The following is a 16,123-nucleotide window of genomic DNA, read 5'->3' on the forward strand; positions in this document are numbered from 1 at the left end:
TTTATTGATGTTTAAGTCATTTGTTTCCATGCTCAAGTGGAAAAATGGACACTGTGCCTCTGTCACTTAGCGTTATAGTCCAACCATTTCTCTGGATAAAGATCCAGTGGTGGTGTTTTTTTTTTGTTTTTTTTCTCCATAAAATACAAAGAACAGGCATAGGGACGTTTGGGTGGATTTTTCAAATTCAGCGCCTTTAGCCAACACCAGAGATCCTCATCTTTCAATGGAGGAGGCAACAAATTAAATGCTCATCCACAGCACTCAGATCTCTCCTTTCCATGTTCAAAACATTGTTCTGAAAGAGAGAGTTTCCTCTTCTTCCAGTTGTTGTGACACCCACAAACTGAACAATTAATTCTGCTCATGTTTGGACACTTCTAGCGTACTGTCTTCCCACGTAGTTAATCATCGACGCAGTGACAAACCAGAAGTTGCTTGACAAAATGGAGCCGCCCACCCTGGCTTCCTGAATAAGGTGAATATAATGTCCAAATTGGAGTACAATAAAAGACGAAAGTTTAACAAATGACCCCTGTAGTTTTGCCGTGTTTAAGTCAATATCAAGATACTCTTCAGACTGGCAGCACTATTAAATTTTATCTTGTGATAAATATTTATCTCTATGAAGAAAATTTATGATTATACTGTTTTTGTCCTATTACCCAGCACTACTGACAGTACTGTGTGCTGTTAGAATTAAATGTTGCCAAATCTGTGATAGCCAGAGTCACTCAATTAGTCCTTTGATGTGGCAGTTCCAGTTTGACAGTTTCACTGAACCTGCCGTTGCCTTCACATTGTAATGCTTCAGTTGTTCCGCACATACAGGAGTGTGTGATTAGCATAACTGTAGTTTTAACATACTTAATTAACGCAATACATTACAGTAAAATTATTGCTGTGTTTTCTAGAATAAAAGTCATGTAATTTTCTGTATCGTCAACTCTTTAAGTTGGGATACATGTTTTTTTTAAAGTTGCACTTGTATGCAAGTCACAGGATAATTAAATCATTTTTAAAAAGCAACTTATACTTTGGAAAATATATGCTATATTTAGTGGCGAGGCAGTTTCCTGTGTTAAGGTCATTATCTTGCGCTGAACACACCTAAAATCCAATAATTTATTGAAGTTAAGGGTCCTCTATGCCAGAGGTTTAGATAAACCAGGAGACTAATCCTACTCATTGCATGTGAAGCATCTCCCCTTTCCTCCTGGTCAGCTGGTACTGCTTATGGCAGATCATGTTATATTCATGATCAGCAGAAATTAGTCATGTTTTGGCCATTTACCCTGCAGCCTGTCCTGGTGGGGTTTTTTTTTTTTTTCCATTTATACATCCTGCAGACCTGCAGTGCAATCTTGGTAATGAGACCTGCAGAAGTCTGTAAAGTGAATTAGGTGCAGAGACCTCTGCACCAACTTGCCTCCTTTTTTCTAAATGTGAACAGAGTTAGCCATTTGTTACTCTGTAGCCAGTCAGGTTTGTGTGTTTCTGTGCCACACCCAGAAAGCAGGAATGAAGCAGAGACCAGTCTTGCACAGTCACTGTGACACCTGTCCAGCTGGCAGGAAACCCATTGATGCCATTGACCTTGACAGTGATGCAGCGATGAGTCAATGTAGAATTATGGTTGGTCAAAGAAAAACACATTGAAGTATTGACACAATGACAATGACCCATGAGTGTCTTTTTTCTCATGGACTTGTGCACCCTGCTCAGCGTGCCGCTCTCGTTGGAGCGACATCTGCTATTTTGGCATTGTGGGATAGCTCACCCACAGATTGAACTCACCGGACTACTTGTGCCTGACCCAGTGTCTGGTTGTTTTCAAAATGGAGCTGAATTTGTCGACATGAGAAGATGCTGCTTGATGAGTGCGAGTATTGACTTACAATCATTTAGGGGTAAAAACACACAAGATACACATTCTTGTGCCAAATATCGCAATTATCTAAGAACTACTTTTTGTGCAGGAATTCATCAAGCACGTTGGGGGCGTACTAACACGGAATATGCAAAAACTGTATAGACGTTCGGCCAAAACGAGAGCACTTTTAGCAAGCTAAAAGTGGACGCTACGCTAAGCAAGGCTAGCTGAGCTAAGCTAGTGGCGCTCATGAGAGTATGGGTCTTGTGTTTAGTGTGATTTTTGTCACTAATCGCACAGTCTTTCTTTCTGATCATTTTTGATGTACAAGTTGTCTTTAGAAAAGTATCAGAGCTATTATTATTACTGTTCTTTGTTTGTTGGTTAATTTACATTGACAAAAGATTTGCTAGATCTGGCCTCTGTTTGGGGGGCATCTTTCCTGAAGCGATCTCAAAATATATAAAAGTAGTACAGAAGTACAGCTTTAAATATATTTGCAAATAGCTTTTGAGCACAGCTGCCGTTTCTGCATGGCTTGGTTTCTTTGTCCTTCAGTGAACTAGAGAACAGAGTTATTTATGGCCCTCAATGAAGCTGATTGAAGTGCAGCAATTGAATTTTGTTTCATTAGTCCTTCTCTATATTGCTGCTTTTGCAAGCTGATGAATGTGCAATAGTCTGTTTGTTGGGTTCGGTGTCCGCCTTAAACAGCCGCATGTTGAGAGTCAGCCAAGAGGCCGGGGACAGACATTGACTTGGGCCTGATGGATGTCCGGTGCTTAAAAGAAGCTGATTCGATCACACTAACCTTGCCTCAAATGTTGTTGTAAATATACAATTGAGTGATTAAGTAGCCGAGTTCATATGTATTCATAGAGTGCAATCTCAAAGTTCTGAGATGGTCATGGTCCTGATGGCTGTTGAGAGGAAAAAAATTACATATTCATACAGGGTGTATGGAGTTTTTGCCTTGTATCCCTAGCGATGGAGCATGTAATCTGACACTGAAAGGATTATAGTCCGATACAGAGCAAATATGACACAGCACCAGCTCTTGGTTCCAGATAGTTCAATGCTCGAAAACCATGAGTGTCACGCGTGCAAAAATTGAATGTGTTGCCAGGTTGGATGTTGTTTTATTCATTTAATTTTGGTTGCGTTCCTTTTTATGATACACTAGTTAATGCAACCAGGACTGTTATAATACTGAGAGGGATCTAATATTTTGGGCAGTTTTGTGTGCATTATGGCAGTTTTTGAACAACTTCTCAGAAGGAAACCAGCTGACATGACACCTGACAATTCATACTATTTCCAGACTGTCGGGTGCATTAATTGGTCGAGAAAGCTTGATAACTTGCTGAAACAAGCTAGAAAGCTTTGCAGTGAGAAAGACCGCTCTGATTCCCAACACTAGCACAAGCAATACAGTTTGGCATTTTACAATTGTAGGTTATTGTTCTTTGTTACAAAAACGATCGACAGTCACTGAGGACTGCATCACGTTGACGTGGGACATTCCAGGAATGAGTTAACTCGAATATTATTTGCAGCCTCCTTGAGAGTAATTGTTTAATTTTATGATAAGGCACAAAACAGTCTTTCATATCAGGCTTTCTATTGGTTACCGTTAAGATGGGAGAAGTTGAGGGACCACCAATCTTTAGCATCCTTTTGCCAATTCAGCAAGGGCTGTATAAAGGTCTTGTGTGGCAGCTGCAGTTGTGCGTTATCTGCATAGCAGTGACATGAAATCCTTTTCTCTTTAACCAGTCAAGCTAACATATGCAATGAGAAAAGTAATGTGACCTTGAATGGAGCCCTGGAGAATGCCATAAGTAAAAAGAGAAGATCAAGATGAAAACTCACCAACACTAACTAAAATGGTGCATAGAAGACTTTTTATGTAAATGACATACCACAGCATGCTTAAAACAGTGGTGGAACAAAGTTTGCACCAAGACCACTATTAATTACAACAAAAGCAGTATAAAGCAAAACTGTAGCCCCAGCAATCTCTGTTGTCTTTGTAAAATAATCATGGATTAGTTCAGGCAAATACAACATTCAGATGTTAAAATCGGTGTTGTTTACCATCAGTTTAAATTAATTTCAGAATATCACAAGTATATATGATTTTCACATGTAAACCATATCTACAGTTTACATTCTCAAGTAAATGTATTCAAGATTAATGCAGGTAAATGTGATATAAGTCTGACAATCTGTGTCTGTTGTTACTGTACTTAAGTACACTTTTTAGGTATCTATACTTTACTCCATTACTTATTTTTCTGCCTACTTCTGACTTCTACTCATTACTTTTTCACACAAGTATCTGTACTTTCTATTCCTTCCATTTTTAAAACAAACAGCCTTGTTACTCTTGGCTTCAGTTTAATGTTTATATATATATATATATTTCATGTCATGTGCACCTGTAATCAACTTTTCTGCAGCAAGGCTTTGCTTTGAACCGTGAACCAATCGAAGCAGTGGTTCGCAGATTGAAGCAATACTTCGACCTATTGCTTCGTTTATTCTTTTTCGCTTACTTTTACCCCGCTAAAACCCTAAAGAGCATACTTCTATGAGTATTATTTACCTTTTCTATGTTAAACCGACCTGTTATGGTCTTCTGAAACAGTTGATAGATGTATTTTATAACTTAAAAATGGGAGCGATGCTAACGTGTTAGCATGTCTATGGCATTTTCAATGTTAAAACTTAGCATTAAGCAATTGCAGCTGTCATCACGTTCGGGTGCATTTGTTTTTAAATTGTAATATTTCTTAAATTTATTTTGTTTATATATTAATAATCTAATGATTATTATATACAATTTTAGAGAAAGAGGCAAAAACAACCTGAATAGAAACACAACAGAAAATATAAAAGCAAAGTAACAATGAACATACATAAATAAATACATACATACATAAATAAGTGTTTCCTGTGAACACCTAGTGACTCTTACACCTCCACTTCATCTCTGTCTTAAGTTTAATGACAATTTGTTTTGGTCAAACCATATTTTCAATGTGTTAATTTCTTCAGTGATTTCCTCCAGAACTATCTGCAAAACTAGAAAATTGCTGCATCCTAGTAAGAGCAGAATACTACTGGAATGAATTTGAATAAGGAAAGTTGTGGGGTTTTTTTTTTTTCCCTTCACTAAATGGATGCTGCACTCACTGCAGTTTATTGTCTGGAATAGTCCCAGATTGCATTTCAGAGCTTCTAGAATTGAAACATTTTCATGCAGGTGGTGTTGGGGGATAATTTTGGGTTTTAGGTCTTGGGCCACATGTAGAACGAATCAGTTTTTAAATTAAGCTTCCAGTTCATATAGTGGCATCTACCTTCTTTTTTTTTTAAAGGTTACTTTATACTTTTATACTTTAAGTAGGTTTTGGAGCACATACTTTTTCACTTTTACTTGAGTAAAGAGGTCAAGTTGATACTTCAGCTTTTACCAGAGTGTTTTTAAACTGCAGTATCTCTACTTAAGTATTTCTGTGTAGGCTCTCAGTTGTCCAATGTGGTTTCCATAGTAGAGAAGCTTGAATCTTCGACTGGACTGGGTTGCTTGACGCGAGGACGTTTCGCTGTGACACCACTGTTTATCACTGATAACACATCTATGTTGTAAAACACCAGTGGCCTCTGTGTGCATGTATGCATGCATATGCATGGCTTTGATCATGGAGAAACCAGGGAGAGCTAATATTTGCCATTTGGTATGCTTATGTATTTTGGGTCAAGGATAAATGCTGCAAAAATGGAAAGTTGATAAGACTAATAGTTTTGGAGAAATTAACAATAATAGCTAACATCGCTGAACAATGGATGCTGTGCTGCAGTGCACTATGGGAGTTTGGGGTTTTAAATGTTGTTACTGTTGTTAATGTTAGTTTATCAGTGTTGTTAGTGTTATTGATTTATAGTATTTTGTAGTTCAATTGGTTTAGTCAGTATAGTTAAGTCTCATGTTGCCATTACCATTAGAGCCCGACTGATATGGATTTTTTGAGGCCAATGCCGATAAGGATATTTGGATGAAAAAAAATGCAGATAATCGATAAATCGGCTGATTTGCGGATAGCTGATAAATCAGCCGATATTATTATTTTTTTTTTAAATGAATAAAATGTTCTTTTTTGGACCCTTATCAAAAAAAGGTATGAGCTAAAAGCTGAAGCTTTGTCCTCATATTGATTAACTTTATAACAGAGAAGAATTTTCAAGTTCAAAAAATGCAAAAATGCAATTGGAGCCGTTAGGGGGCTATTCAAATGGGCCAACTAGCAAGCTATCACTCCTGAAAACAATCTTTGCCATATCACGTGAGGTAAATCTGCCCTACGATTGAATTTTGGAAAACCATATGATGGAGAGCCAATTCTGATTGGACACTCACATTGCGCACATCATCACACATCTTCTATGAGTACCACCAAGATGGCCGATGGTGGATCTAAAGTCCGGAGTTACTTTTTTTTTTTTTTTTGCTGAAAAGTTAAGTTTCTATCTCATATCATTAAAAAGTTATTTACAGTTTAGTAAACCTTGGTCCCAGCTGTCGTATACGACGGGGTTGTCCCCAGAGGGTTAATGGCGAACGGCAGTAATTCCCAGAACCATTCCGGCTGACCAGTGAATCTGAATATTTCAACCTCTTAGCAGTAAACAAAAGTTTTTCATGCTAGAAATAAGGTCTACACAACATGGGCTTAATAAAAAGCGTGACTGACGCAATGAAGCACATTTGACACATTACTACATAAACCTAGTTAATCAAACGGAGTTGAACTGAAACGGGAGAAATGTGGGGTGAATGTAATCGCAAAGTTATTACAAACAACATCCTTATAAACTTTGTATGCTTTTGGCAGCCGATCAGTGCAGTGTGATGGCAAACTATGGGGGCTGGTGATGAACACATTTAAGCAGGGGTGTAAGAAGCTCTCAGTTGAATGGAGTCAGAGCTCCATCTACTGGACAAATGGTGCAAGGACATTTTACATTGCCGACACAAACATTATTTCAGTAACTGTTCTGTTTATGAGAAATTATCGGCGTTCTATCGGCAAAATTTCGGCCGATAGTGAGTACTTTGAAAAGGGCTTATATCGGCCGATAATATCAGCCGGCTGATTTATTGGTCGGGCTCTAATTACCATGAGCGAAAAGTGTAGTGCATTTGTCTTCCACCACTGTCTCTGTTTGTGGGTGTTTTAAAAGAAACAAACAAAAAAAATTAAGAAAAATATCAACTGCTTGTGGCAGAATACAGAAAAGAAACCAAATGAATAGAAAGTACAGATATTAGCTAACAACACTGAACAATGGGCTTTGATAATTACATTCTGGACTCACACTCCATTCCAGCAGGGGGTGGTAAAGGGTTGAGTTCTTCTAAAAAACTGCTTATTTATTACCACCTTTGAAAAATGTCAGCTACCTATTTTATAAACACTACCCAATCTAGAGCCCGTGGATCCCCATGGGCAACATGTTACTTGAAATATAATATTCACCTCTCAAAGTATTTGTCTGTTCCATATACCTGTAGTATGTAAAATAGTTTATCTCAAGCATAGAGGCACTTAGAGGCATTTTGAAGGCAATCATCGGCAGCAGAGATTTTACACTCACATTTGAATTTTATTAATTTACAATTTCTTTATCAATCCATTTACACATCACTGCTATGAAATTGTGTGATCATTTGTGTCAGTGCCAGAACTCTGCATCTTTGGAACACCCCCTCTGCTTATGGCACACGGATAACATGCACTGTAGACAGGCTCTGCACCTCTGAATCCAGAGTAAAAACATGAAATGGTAAATGGACTGCATTTATATAGCGCTTTTCCATCTGCATCAGACGCTCAAAGCGCTTTACAATTATGCCTCACATTCACCCCGATGTCAGGGTGCTGCCATACAAGGTGCTCACTACACACCGGAAGCCACAAAGTTAGCAAGATGGGACATGTTTGTTTTGTTTGTATGAGAGATGTTTTGACCACCTGCTTTCATACAAAGAGCACACATTGCAGGACAAAGTGCTCTCTTCTGTGCACATCCAAGCTGCCAAAAACAAACAAACAAAAATTGAACCAGATTGGTAAATGACAGAAGCAGACCAGAGACAAATCCATTATATTCGCTCTAGTAATTTTCTTCCTTTTTGATGCATGGTGGCAGTACATCGGGCTTAATTAATGAGTAGCCACTCCCATTTCTGTCATTTATACTGAAAATAATTATTACAGATTTTCTTTGGTAAAATTGCATTACTCCATCTCGCCATAATAAAGTAATCTTGTCTGATTGTGCTCAGGACTATAAAATTTTTATCAAAAAAAAAGACATTATTTCAATAACTGTCATCATTTCATTATCAGGAACACCACATATCTGAATCTAAACAATGCTGGAGGCCTTGTTGTTTCATCCTTGACGATTCATTTCCTTTAAGTAAGTCATTTTCTAGGCTCTGTGTCCAATCAGACCTTTGTTTCTGTGGTGTGAAACAGATGAGACGGTTTGACTCCCCTTGGATGGGACGCCAGTCCAATACTTCCATTGTGCCAAAATGGAATTGTAATTGCAGCTGTTAACTGAATTTGATTCTTTTGCCAAATCCATGCCAAAAATCAATAGAACAGATGGGTAAAGTCAGCAAACCTCATCCATCATCTTGTCTGCAACTCAACAATTCAAATTTACTTCCTTTTTTTAACCCATTTCCATCAATAAAATATTGTATACTGCATTGTGACATGTTAAATTAATATACTCTGTTGTGACATGTTAAATTAATAGTACACTTTGTTGTGTTTGTTTCACTTCTCTTCTGTGATAGTAAAAGTAAAACCAGCCGAAATGAAATGTTGGGGTTTTCTTTGCCCTTTGTCGTCCTTTATTTCTGGAATGACAGTAAGTAGGAGTTGAAATCTTTGAGTTCCCCTAAAATGACAAATACTTTGTGTAAATGTAGTTCATTTGTGAAAATGCATAAAAGAAAGAAGTGGATTTAATTATCTATAATTATCTATATCTATAATTTTGTACTTCGGGTATTTATCTGTTTATTTTAATTTTTGGTAGGTTTTGCAGTTTAATAAGTGAAAAGATTTTTTTAAAAGCACTGTGGTATATTAGTATAGCTATCTGGTATAGGCAGAAGGTTTCAATTTATCTTATTTATTTAGCACCACAAAACAGCACAGGTTGTCTCGACGCCCTTCACAAGTGCAGGGTCCAAAGGAGCGGACCCAACTTTGTTGGGTGAGCGTCCATTGTGGCAGCCACAACAATATGAAACCTCAACAGAAAGCAGTACAAGAGCTATATTAGAACTAACAGTACTGAAAATTAACTTCAGAAAAGAACACTAAATTTCTATAACGTACAATTCTTCTTTGTCTTTCGGCTGTTCCTGTTAGGGGTCGCCACAGCAGATCAATCATTTCCATCTCACCTTGTCCTCTGTATTTTCCTCTGTCACACCAACCACCTGCATGTCCTCCCTCAGCACATCCATAAACCTCCTCTTTGGCCTCCCTCTTCTCCTCCTGCCTGGTGGCTCCATCCTCAGCATCCTTCTCCCTATATACCCTGGGTCCCTCCTCTGCACATGTCCAAACCATCTCAATCTCGCCTCTCTGACTTTATCTCCAAACCGTCCCACCTGAGCTGTCCCTCTGATATGTTCATTCATAATCTTGTCCATTCTTGTCACTCCCAAAGAGACTCTCAACATCTTCAGCTCTGCCTCCTGTCTTTTTGTTAGTGCCACCGTCTCTACGTCATGGCTGGTCTCACTACTGTCTTGTAAACTTTCCCCTTCACTTTTGCTGATATTCTTCGATTACAAATCACTCCTGCTACCTTTCTCCACCCACTCCACCCTGCCTGCACTCTTATTCACCTCTCTACCACACTCTCCATTACTTTGAACAGTTGACCCCAAGTATTTAAACTCATCTACTTTCACCACTTCTACTCCTTGTAACCGCACTATTCCACTGGGCTCCCTCCCATTCACTCACATGTACTCAGTCTTGCTTCTACTGACTTTCATTCCCCTTCTCTCCAAAGCATATCTCCACCTCTCCAGACTAGACTCAACTTGCTCTCTACTCTCACTACAGATCACAGTGTCATCTGCAAACATCATAGTCCATGGGGACTCCTGTCTGATCTCATCCGTCAACCTGTCCATCACCACTGCAAACAAGAAAGGACTCAGAGCTGATCCTTGGTGTAATCCCACCTCCACCTTGAATGAGTCTGTCATTCCGACTACACATCTCACCGCTGTCACACTATTCTCGTACAGGTCCTGCACTACCCTAACATACTTCTCTGCCACTCCAGACTTCCTCATACAACACCACAGCTCTTCTCTTGGCACCCTATCATAAGCTTTTTCTAAGTCCACAAACACATAATGTAACTCTTTCTGGCCTTCTCTGTACTTCTCCAACAGTATTCTCAGAGCAAACATTGCATCTGTAGTGCTCTTTATCGGCATGAAACCATATTGCTGCTCACAGATCTTCACCTGTTTTCTAAGCCTAGTTTCTACTACTCTTTCCCATAACTTCATGCTGTGGCTGATCAACTTTATGCCTCTGTAGTTACTGCAGCTCTGCACATCACCCTTGTTCTTGAAAATAGGAACCAGCACACTTCATCTCCACTCCTCAGGCATCCTCTCACTTTCCAAGCTTTTATTAAACAATCTGGTTAGAAACTCTACTGCCGTCTCTTAGACATTTCCATGCCTCCACTGGGATGTCATCTGGACCAACTGCCTTTCCACTCTTCATCCTCTTCATAGCAGCCCTCACTTCTTCCTTACTAATCTCTTGTACTTCCTGATTTACTCTCACCACATCATCCAACCTTTTCTCTCGCTCATTTTCTTTATTCATCAGCTCTTCAAAATATTCCCTCCACCTTCTCAGCACACACTCGTCACTTGTCAGCACATTAACGTGCATCTATTACCACTCTAACCTGCTGCACATCCTTTCCAGCTCTGTCCCTTTGTCTGGCCAATCGGTACAAGTCCTTTTCGCCTTCCTTACTATTCAACTTCTTGTACAGCTTGCAATATGCCTTTTCCTTCGCTTTTGCCACTTCTCTTTTCGCCTTACGCCACATCTCCTTGTACTCCTGTCTACTTTCTTCATCTCTCTGACTATCCCAAAACGTTTTCACCAACCTCTTCCTCCTTATGCTTTCCTGGACCTCTTCAGTCCATCACCAAGTCTCCTTGTCTTCCTTCCACTGTCCAGCTGTCATACCCAGTACTGTCCTAGCTGTCTCCCTCACCACATCTGCAGTACTTTTCCAGTTGTCCAAAATTGCTTCCCCTCCAACCAGTGCTTCTCTCACCTGCTCGCTAAATTTCACACAACAGTCTTCCTCCTTCAGCTTCCACCATCTGATCCTTTGTTGAGCTCTCACTCTCTTCTTCTTCTTCTTTACCTCTAAAGTCATCCTCCAAACAACTTCCTATGCTGTCTAACGACACTCTCTCCTGCCGCCACCTTACAGTCTCTGAATTCTTTTAGCTTTCATCTCCTATAAAGAATGTGGTCCACCTGTGTGCACATTCCTCCACTCTTATACGAGATCTGTTAGAAATGTATCTGACCTTTTTATTTTTTTCAAAAACCTGATGGATTTGAATCACGTGTGCTTGCATGAGCCAACCTTGAACCTTCATGCGCATGCGTGATTTTTTTCCACGCCTGTCGGTTGCGTCATTTGCTGGTAAGCAGCTTTTTTGTGAGGATGGGTGGAGTCTCTCGTTGTTTTTTTCTTTGCAAGGAAATGGTGGAACGACTGGAGCAGTGCAACTGCATCAAATTTTGCCACAAACTGGGCGACAGCCAGGTGGAAACCATTTGGATTATTCAGACGGCTTTCGGTGACGATCCTCTGGGCATCACACAGATTAAGGAGTGGTACAACCGGTTTAAAGACGTCCGCACAACGGTGGAGAGCGCGCCGCACTCCGATTGGCATCAACATGCTGAAACGACCGGATCATTTCCAAAGTGAACGCTATGATGATGTGGGACCATCGTGTGATTATCCAAGAAATTGCGGAAGAGGTGGACATCAGCACTTCTTTGGCACATTCCACTGTGAAAGAAGATTTTGCCATGAAAAGAGTGGTGGCGAAATTCATCGGCACGAAGCTGATGGCGCAGCAACAGCGCCACCGTGTTGAAGCCTCACAGGATATGTTGTGACTTGCCCAGCTTGTCAACCATTCAGAAGATTCAGACGGTTTTCGGTGGCTTTTCAGCCGTGTGACTATCCGAGAAATTGTGGACGAGGTGGACATGCCACAACATGTCCTGTGAGGCTTAAACACGGAGGCGCTGTTGCTGCGCCATCAGCTTCGTGCCGATGAATTTCGTCGCCACTCTTTTCATGGCAAAATCTTCTGTCACAGTGGAATGTGTCGAAAAAGCGCTGATGTCCACCTCTTCTGTAACTTCTCGGATAATTACACGACGGTCCCACATCTCCACAGCGTTCACTTTGGAAATGATCCGGTCATGTCAGCATGTTGATGCCGATCGGAGCGCAGCGCGCTCTCCACCGTTGTGCGGATGTCTTTAAACCGGTTGTAACGCTCCTTAATTTGTGTGATGCCCAGAGAATCATCACCGGAAGCCATCTGAATAATCCGAATGTTTTCCACCTGGCTGTCGCCCAGTTTGTGGCAAAATTTGATGCAGTTGCGCTGCTCCAGTCGTTCCGCCATTTCCTTGCAAAGACAAAACAATGAGAGACTACACCCATCCTCACAAAAAAGCTGCTTACCAGCAAATGACGCAACCGACAGGCGTGAAAAAAAATCACGCATGCGCATGAAGGTTCAAGGTTGGCTCATGCAAGCACACGTGATTCAAGTCCATCAGGTTTTCAAAGAAATAAAAAGGTCCGATACTTTTCTAACAGACCTCGTATGTTACCCTGTGCTCCTCCCTTTTCTTAAAGTATTTATTCAGCACAGCCATTTCCATCCTTTTTGCAGTATCAACTACCATCTGTCCTTCCCCATTCCTATCCTTGATACCATATCTACCCATTACTTTCTCATCACCTCTGTTCCCTTCACCAACATGCCCATTGAAGTCCGCTCCTATCACCACTCTTTCATGCTTGGGTACACGCTCCACCACCTCATCTAACACACTCCAGAAATCTTCTTTCTCCTTCATCTCACAACCTACCTGTGGGGCATATGCACTGATGATATTCATCATCACCCCTTCAATTTTCAACATCACTCATCACCCTGTCAGACACTCGTTTAACCTCCAATACACTTTTAACATACTCTTCCTTTAAAATGACCCCAACACCATTTATCTTCCTGTCCTCACCATGGTACAACAACTTGTACCCACCGCCGATGCTCCTGCTCTTACTTCCCTTCCACTTGGTCTCTTGCACACACAATATGTCTACCTTTCTCCTCTCCATCATATCAGCCAGCTCTCTCCCTTTACCAGTCATACTACCAACATTCAAAGTCCCCACTCTCATTTCCCCCCTTCTAGTTTTCTTCTTCTCTCGCTGTTTGTGGAAACGTTCTCCTCTTCTTCGTCGTCTTCGCCCAGCAGTAGCCCAATTTCCACCGGCACCCTGTTGGGTAACAGCACCGGTGGCGGACGTTGTTAACCCAGGCCGTGACCGATCCGGTATGGAAATTCGATTCTTAGTCTGCATAGTTGGTTGGCTTGCTTTACACCGGATGCTCTTCCTGACGCAACCCTCCTCATTTATCTGGGCTTGGGACCGGCACTCAGAATGTACTGGCTGCACACCCCATGTGGCTGAGTTCTATAACGTACAATTCAAACCACTAAATTAGCGAGAAACAGAAAATAGTCTTCATTCTAGATTTAAATGACTCCATAGAATCAGACTGGCTCATTACAATTGGCAAACTGTTCCATAGAAAAGGTGTCCAATAAGAAAAGAACCTGTAACCAGCTGAGTTCTTCTTCACCCTTGGAACACACAACAAACCTAGGTGGTGTAAGTAAGTCTAGTTTTCAATCTAATATATAAAACCCATTTTGCTGTAATTACATTCTGATTTTGAGTAACATAAGAATTTGCCCTTTGTGGCTAAATTGAGAAATTTTTAAGTGTGTTTGGGATTGGATACCAAAATAATGGAAAAGTCCCAGTTTTGTGGTGTACTTAACTCTCACAGGAGGTTTTATTTGTTGTTGTTAATGCCTCTGCAAGAATCCTAAACAAAAGTATGATACGTTTTGGGAAATATTTGTTGTGTTAAATGTTTGTTTCAGTTGACCCAGATGTTTTTTTTTTTTTTTTTTTTGTCATCAGTCACGCTTAAAAAAGAGGCTTTTCGCAGTGTTGAAATTTCAACTTTTTGACCTCCTGAGCAAGGGAGGAAAGACGTAGATGCCTAGAAGTGCTGTTGCTTAATGTTGAGCTTCACTCGTCACGTTGAGGCCGGTCTTCTGTTCACTGTTTATTTTAGTCATCATTCACATGTTTACAGATAATCTAACCAGTGATCTTTAGCAATGTGTTTTGGTTTGTTAATTTCCTCTTTCCGGTGTGGAAATGGTGACAAAATCAGCAGCATCACAAGCGTCTGAAATCCCCCTCCTCCCTTGTGGTTTCTCTGTCGGCTCGTTTCATCAGGTCTAAATAAACCTAAGCTTGGTTTCACTTTCGCCCACTCTATGTAGGTGTCTTCTTTTCACCCTCATCTTCATCTGGGATTCCATTACATATGTGTGCAAAGGTTGAGTGATATTTTCAGAATGTTGGCAAAAAAAACCTGCAAAATTACAGCATTTACATTGAGTGATGTTATGCAACAACCGGGTCTTGTCCTCTCACGATAAGTCCTGCAAAATGTTGCTTTTTTGTTTTTGGTTTTCCTCAAAACCAATATTACATAATGTCATCTTTGTAATATTTTATAAGTAAAAGTCGGACAGCTCCATCCTCTGTATAATTTATCGTAGTTCTTGGCCACATTTCTCTTCTGGACATTTTTCAAACATCTCTTACTGTGTCTACAAACCACTCAACCTGCACTGTTCAAATCCCCTTCAGAGCAGAAAATCACTGAGGGCCGTTGGTTGTGCAGTTAAGCGCCTTGCATGGCAGTATGCTGACATTAGTGTGGGTGTGTGTAGGTGATCGTGAGGCATCACTGTAGCCAGATAGATATACTATTATACCATAGTATTCCAGTCAGAGAATCATCATCATCTCATGGCCATATAAATTTGTGGTAATTGTGACTTTAGATGCTTCATGGCACAGGGAAGCTCTGGCCAAATGTTTGTTTTTATTTTGTTTTTACTGCTCAGCATTTGCATAATTGGAATATTATATCTCATGGTAATTGTAATTTTATGCAATTACATGATCGTGTAATGGAACTTGCGTATTGCACTGGTAATTGTAAAAATTAAATAAATATTTGTGGAGATGACATTTGTGCACATCTACAAAACAATGTTCTATGCACAGATCTATGCAAATATACCAGAAATGATTGCCATATTGTCACTGAATGCATCCACCCCAGATGTAGGTCATGGGTTAAAAAATCCAAAGGGATATTGATTACACATCCCATGGTCTAATTGTTTTGACAGTTGCAGTAAATGCAATGGGATATTAAACCACATTTGGTGGTGGGGGAGGGGTAATGATTCTTGACCTGTTCCAAAACAGATTTCTGAGCTCACTGTTGGTTTTTGTATTGCTGGAAATGTGCAGTTTTGTTTTTTTTCAATTCTGCCAGATGACCTTTTAAATAGATGCCTGTATGTATCTCTGTTTCTAGTTATGAATGCAGCTCCTATAATTCCTGCAGTAATTTAATCAGGTTTTTCCTGCTGGCCAGATTTCTCTGCAGTCTTGTTTCAGCTGCTCCAACATAAGAACCAACAGGAAGCGCAGTGACCTATTATTAATATCCACACACTTGGGAGGTTCCGAGCACTCGCCTCAAGCAAGCTAGCGGAGAACGGCAGATGCAGGCTACATTAGGGGTAGGGTCAAAGTGGGGGCTTCAAAAAGAACAAAGCAAGGGACATAGAGGACAGAGAGGAAGCGTTAGCAGGACACCCTGGTTACATAAGAAGGGTAAAAAGAAGGGGAAAATGATGTAGCTAATGAGTTGGATAGGTCAAGGTTAGG

The 16,123-nt window shown here is 40.3% G+C and overlaps 1 protein-coding gene across 2 annotated transcripts in view; it reads left to right on the plus strand.

Annotated features, from left to right (window-relative positions):
- limk1a (LIM domain kinase 1a) overlaps positions 1–16,123 on the plus strand; it is a 149,417-nt gene that overhangs the window by 86,455 nt on the left and 46,839 nt on the right. The gene's annotated exons all lie outside the window — the stretch shown is intronic.

This window comes from Thalassophryne amazonica, chromosome 4 (genome assembly GCF_902500255.1).
Source record: "Thalassophryne amazonica chromosome 4, fThaAma1.1, whole genome shotgun sequence".
In the NCBI taxonomy this organism is placed as follows: Eukaryota; Metazoa; Chordata; class Actinopteri; order Batrachoidiformes; family Batrachoididae; genus Thalassophryne; species Thalassophryne amazonica.